Below are 6,791 nucleotides of genomic sequence, written 5' to 3' on the forward strand. Positions count from 1 at the left end.
TTCCTGATGTTCAAGCTGGTTTTAGAAAAGGCAGAGGAACCAGAGATCAAATTGCCAACATCTGCTGGATCATGGAAAAAGCAAGAGAGTTCCAGAAAAACATCTATTTCTGCTTTATTGACTATGCCAAAGCCTTTGACTGTGTGGATCACAATAAACTGTGGAAAATTCTGAAAGAGATGGGCATACCAGACCACCTGATCTGCCTCTTGAGAAATCTGTATGCAGGTCAGGAAGCAACAGTTAGAACTGGACATGGAACAACAGACTGGTTCCAATTAGGAAAAGGAGTACGTCAAGGCTGTATATTGTCACCCTGTTTATTTAACTTATATGCAGAGTACATCATGAGAAACGCTGGACTGGAAGAAACACAAGCTGGAATCAAGATTGCCGGGAGAAATATCAATAACCTCAGATATGCAGATGACACCACCCTTATGGCAGAAAGTGAAGAGGAACTCAAAAGCCTCTTGATGAAAGTGAAAGTGGAGAGTGAAAAAGTTGGCTTAAAGCTCAACATTCAGAAAAGGATCATGGCATCCGGTCCCATCACTTCATGGGAAATAGACGGGGAAACAGTGGAAACAGTGTCAGACTTTATTTTGGGGGGCTCCAAAATCACTGCAGATGGTGATTGCAGCCATGAAATTAAAAGACGCTTACTCCTTGGAAGGAAAGTTATGACCAAGCTAGACAGCATATTCAAAAGCAGAGACATTACTTTGCCAACAAAGGTTCGACTAGTCAAGGCTATGGTTTTTCCAGTGGTCATGTATGGATGTGAGAGTTGGACTGTGAAGAAGGCTGAGCGCCGAAGAATTGATGCTTTTGAACTGTGGTGCTGGAGAAGACTCTTGAGAGTCCCTTGGACTGCAAGGAGATCCAATCAGTCCATTCTGAAGGAGATCAGCCCTGGGATTTCTTTGGAAGGAATGATGCTAAAGCTGAAACTGCAGTCCTTTGGCCACCTCATGCGAAGAGTTGACTCATTGGAAAAGACTCTGATGCTGGGAGGGATTGGGGGCAGGAGGAGAAGGGGACGACAGAGGATGAGATGGCTGGATGGCATCACTGACTTGATGGACGTGGGTCTCAGTGAACTCCGGGAGTTGGTGATAGACAGGGAGGCCTGGCGTGCTGCAATTCATGGGGTCGCAAAGAGTCAGACACGACTGAGCAACTGATCTGATCTGATCTGTAAGGGAAAGAATGCATATGACTGTTTACATGATTGTAAGATGAATGTATTTTTCAAGGTAAACAAATAGGTTTCCTGATTTTTAAAATGTATTTATTTTTAATTGGAGGATAATTGCTCTACAATATGGTGTTAGTTTCTGCCACACATCAACATGAAGCAGCCATAGGTATACATATGTCCCCTCCCTCTTTAACCTCCTTCATACCTCCCACCCCACCCCACCCTCCTAGGTTGTCGAAGAGCACTGGTTTGAGCTTCCTTTGTCATACAGTAAACTCCCACTGGTTGTCTGTCTGACATGTGGTAATATTTGTTTCCATGATGCTCTCTCAGTTCGTCCTACCCTTTCCTTACCCCTGTGTCCACAAGTCTGTTCTCCATGTCTGCCTCTCTGTTGCTGCTCTGCAGATAGGTCCATTAGTACCATCTTTCTAGATTCCATATATATGCCTTGCTGCTGCTGCTGGTAAGTCGCTTCAGTTGTGTCCGACTCTTAGTGACCCCGTGGACTGCATCCCACCAGGTTCCTCCGTCCATGGGATTTTCCAGGCAAGAGTACTGGAGTGGGGTGCCATTGTCTTCTCCATATATATGTGTTAGTATACGGTATTTGTTTGTCTCTTTCTGACTTACTTTACTCTGTTTAATAGGCTAAAAATATGGAACGCTTCATGAATTTGCATGTCATCCTTGCACAGGGGCCACGGTAATCTTCTCTGTATTGTTCCAATTTTAGTATACATGCTGCTGAAGTGAGCACAGGCTTTCTGTTTTGTCAGTCTCTTGGGAGCCTGATCCAATTGATCACGTGAATTCACCTCTATCAGGGAAATCCACTGTTGGCTTGCTGACAAAGTCGACTGCCTCAATTAAACAAACAAACAAACAACCCAATTTAAAAATGGGAAGAGGACCTGAATAGACATTATTCCAAAGAAAACATGCACGCGGCCAGCAGGCATATGAAAAGGCACATCACTAATCATCAGAGAAACGCACATCAAAACCACAATGAGGTTTCACCTCACACCCGTCAGAATGGCCGTCATCAAAAAGAACACAAATAACAAATGTTGGTTTGAGGATGTGGAAAAAAGAAAGCCCTAGGACACTGTTGGTGGGAATGTAAACTGGTGCAGCCGTTGTGGAAAACAGTATGGAGATTTTAAAAGAAGCAAAAATAGAGCAAGCAACATCTAGCAATTCCACTGCTGGGTGGAATATCCAGGGGATCCTCCTGACCCAAGGAAGCCAAGTGTTCATTTGAAAAGAACACACGCACCCCAATGTTCATAACAGTATTATGTACAGTAGCTAAGATATGGCAGCGACCTAAGTGTCTGCCAGCCGATGAATTGATAAAGAAGATGTGGTGTAGACATAAAGTGGAATATTATCCAGCTATAAAAAATGAAGTTCTGCCATTTGCAGCAAAACGGATGGACTTGCGGGGCATTATGCTAAGTGAAACAAGTCAGACAGAGAAAGACAAATATTGTCCCTTATTACTTCCATGTGAAATCTAACAAAGGAAAAAATGAATGAAAGTAAGAGAAACAGACTCACAGATGTAGAGAACAAAGTAGCGTCTACCAGTGTGGAGAGAGAAGCAGGGAGGAGCAATATAGGGCAGATGATGAAGAGGTGCAGGATATTATGTACAAAACAAGCTACAAGGATGGATTGTTCAACATGAGGAATACAGCTGAAACTTTATAACTTTAAATGGCGATAATCCATAAAAATTTTGGACCGCTATGTTGTACACTTAAAGTTAGTATAATATTATAAATCAACTATGCTTCAGTTTTGACAAAAAGCCCACACTCGCCTCACGGAAATACTTCTTGGAAGTAGCTGGCCAGCCCCCTCTTTCTTTTTTCTAAAGTTTTATTGAAGGTTAGCTGATTTACAGTGTTGTGTTCATTTCTGCTGCACAGAAAAGTGAGTTATACATACGCATATTCTTTTTTCCATTACGGTTTACCACAAGTTACTTAATATAGTCCCCTGTGCTGTACGGAAAGACTTTGTTGTTTATCCACCAACCCCTCTTCCCAACTTAGATTCAGTGGTCCAAGAGAACCGTTAATATTTTCCTATAGAATCTCTGGCTGAATTTCTACAACATGTAAGCATTTAACTGGAGACTGGTCAGTGTGATATAGTGGTTTTCTCTGTTTGTGTGTGTGTGATTTTTGTTCAGTCCCTCAGTTCTTCCTAACTCTTTGCAACCCCACGAACTGCAGCATGCCAGGCTTCTCTGTCCTTCACTATCTCCCAGAGTTCGTGCAAACTCATGTCCATGGAGTCAATGAGGCCATCCAACCATCTCGTCCTCTGTGATTTTAGTAATACTAAATTTATTTTCAAATAAAATCTCACAAAGTTCTCCAAGCTCCAGGTAAACACATCCATATACCAGCTTCTCTGTGTGGGTATGAGATGAACCCCTCAAATATAAAAGGTCCAAATGGAATTCTTAATGCCCTGCCCTTGTCTACACCTGCTCCTCCTCGCCTGTTCAGGCCTCAAACCTAAAATCGTTCTCTGGCTCTCTCTTCTCAAATGCCTGCTTCCGCCAACGAAATCCATCTAAAGACTCGTCACTTCCACGCCAGGGACCCCTCCCCTGAAAGCTTGCTTATGACTGGCATTCTCTGTTACCTGGATCACTGCCTTGTCATGGTCTTCCTGCCGCCACTCCTGTGTCTGTATGTTCATTCTCTCTGCAGTGAAGTAACATGTGTGAAAATGTGGCTGGATCATGATTTCCTCTGTTCACAGGGCTCTAGTGTTTCCTGCCAGATTTTGAGTAAAATCCAGACCCCTTACTGGGGTCTACCATCCGGTTTCCTGGCACCTCGCTCACTGAGCCCTTCTCCCCCTCACTCTCTTGGCTCCAGACACACTGGACTTATTGTTGCCCCTCAAACATGCCAAGCTTGTTCTCTGCTTTGCATTCCCTGTGGGCCCTGCTTACAACCATGGGTGCCCTTGACTTCAGATGGCTCACTTCCTCACACCCATTGAGTCATTGCCCAAATGACCCCTCAGAGAGGCTTCCCTCACCCTTGCCTCGCTCCTGCTCTCTGGCACTTTGGGGCGCCTCCTGTAGTGGGTGCTGGGGTGTGCTGCTAGCTCCCCAGTCAGGACTGGGAGGCACTCGTTGATTTAGCCCCTAGTCAGTTGCCAACGGCTCTCACACTGAGCGCTTTCCAGACTCTGACCTTTGCCCGAAGACGCAGCTTCACCCACGTTTTATGCCCACTCCTTGGAGAAGCCTATATTCAGTGGCTGGTCCTATGCGGGTACAAATGCCCAATCCTCTGGTCTCAGCTGAGCCTACTCCGCGGACTGTCTCATGCTCCGGAGCCAGCCCTGCAGGACGGGGTGAGACTTCTCCAAGCGTATCACCAATCAACTCTCCCCCTGCCCATCCCGCACCCCTCGCATGTGTCACAGCTGGGAGCGCTCCCCCCAAAACGCCTGCAAATCTCTGTTTCAGAGTCGACTTCCTATAGAACCTGACCTGTGGGCCACCACCTAAAATTATGTGTTTGTTAACTCACTCGTTTCTTTTCTATTTCCCCAACTAAGACTTGTGTCTTCCCTGGGGGCTCAGCTGGTAAAGAATCTGCCTGCAATGCAGGAGACCTGGATTTGATTCCTGGGTCAGGAAGATCCCCTGGAGAAGTATTCTTGCCTAGAGAATTCCATAGTGGGGATATTGTCTGTTTCACTTCTGTATTCTACCAGGATGTTTTGCAACATGCCTAGTGTTCAATAATTATTTACTGAACGAATGAATGACCATAGCCCCAGTATCTATCATAGATACAAGTGAAACTGCCTTTTTGAAGTTGGGGGGTGGGGGGAGGATGGAAAGGTCTACGCTAACCTCCATTCCCACCACCCCATCACTTGAGAAGGATCGGAGGCACCTCACCATTCCTTAGGGCTGAGATGATTTGTGAACCAGAAAAATGAGATTCACAGCCTGGCTCCCCTACTAAGAAGCCCTTCACTATGTCCCCTCAAGTCAAGCCTTGGCCTGGCAGGCCCTTTAGCCCATGCAGCTGGGGCGACAAGCCCACACTTGCTCTGGGAAAAGAAGCCAGGAGGATGGGAAAGAAAAGAGAAATGGTCCATCTCCCTGATGCCTGACACTAGGGATGTGGAGAAGACACTGGGGACAGAGAAACTCCTGTGAGATCTGGGGCGGGAGGGCTCACCTGAGACCCTGGAATCCCAGCTCAGGGGTTCCCTTTTTGCAACAAGGGATCCTACTTGGCCCTTCCCTGGAGTTAGTGCCTTGTTCCTGTAGAAGGCCCAGGAGGCCGTGGACCCTGGGGACACGGGACTTGGGTGACAACTTATTTTCTCCTAGGCCTTTAGAGTCTCTTTCCCTCTGGCCAGTGTTGGAATTCTGCAGAATGTTCAATGTGCCATCGCCTCAAGCGTGGAAAGACCGCTTCTAGGACAAAGAAGGTGAAGGAGATGGTTTCATCCGCACCTTCCATTTCCATTGTCCTCTGCTGGTCCATTCCCCAGTTACTCCCAAATCTGACTGATTTTCACCTCTCTAATTATTTATTTTTGACAGAGACAGAAGAACCAGCTTTAGATCTCCTGACTCCTTGCCTGGGCAGAAGCATGCTGAGTTTGACTTGAATATTGCTGGGAAGGCTCCTTCCTGAACCCAGGAGGGGATGTGGCTGGGTGTGCTGGCTGAATCCTGCTCGGCAAGGCCCTCAGGGCCCCAGAGAAGGTGAGCCAGGGGCGGCCTCAGTCAGCACTGGCTGTTAGAGTGGCTACAGCTTAGATTTCACTTCCTCCAAATCAGCCGGAACAAATTCTGCTGCCCAGCCCCTAGGAAGGGGTCCCAGGATTATTCAGCCATCTTTCCTCCCCTGAAGTTCTTTCACAAAGCAAGCAGGGAAAGTTACCCACAGTCAACCCAGCCAATGTCCAGCAGCCTCTGAGACAGTCTGGACCCGTCCCATGGGCCAGGGAGCTCATTGCACAGTCTGAGGAGGCCAGACCTGGATCCTTCTGCAGCCTGTTGTTGGCCTGGAGGCAGGAATGTCTATGAAGGATGCAGAGCAACAGGAGCTGAGCCCAACAGAGCACATCCACGCCTGGGAGCCAGACTGAAAGGACAAATCCCTTCCCTGGCACCGCAAGGGCCACACATCCAGCCCAGGAAGCCCACCCTTTCCCCGCAAAGGGCCGTGGGGCCACACACCTTCAGTCTCAGCACCAGCAGTGGGGGCAATGGATGAACAAACATCCTCTTAGGAGAGCAGATAACGCCTCTCGCCTGCATGGCTACACTGTTTCACAACATCCCAGGCACTATTCCAAAGAATAAACCCGTTGCCAGTGAGGAGTGTCCTCATCAGAGTGCGGGCCTCAGGCTCCGTTCTTGACCCCGACACCTACTTAGTTTGGTAACTTACAAATCTTGAGCAGATCCATTCACTTTTTTTAAAAAATTAAAAATAATGCTGCTTTTGAACTGTGGTGTTGGAGAAGACTCTTGAGAGTCCCTTGGACTGCAAAGAGATCCAACCTGTCCATTCTG

At 47.1% G+C, this 6,791-nt stretch overlaps 1 non-coding gene across 1 annotated transcript; it reads right to left on the bottom strand.

Moving 5' to 3' along the window:
* Positions 1-1,857: 1,857 nt before the first annotated feature.
* LOC129630468 (U6 spliceosomal RNA) lies at positions 1,858-1,964 on the bottom strand. Its single transcript, XR_008703724.1, has one exon. It is a non-coding gene; the product is annotated as a U6 spliceosomal RNA (small nuclear RNA).
* Positions 1,965-6,791: the final 4,827 nt, after the last annotated feature.

This window comes from Bubalus kerabau, chromosome 16, assembly GCF_029407905.1.
Source record: "Bubalus kerabau isolate K-KA32 ecotype Philippines breed swamp buffalo chromosome 16, PCC_UOA_SB_1v2, whole genome shotgun sequence".
Lineage (NCBI taxonomy): Eukaryota > Metazoa > Chordata > Mammalia > Artiodactyla > Bovidae > Bubalus > Bubalus kerabau.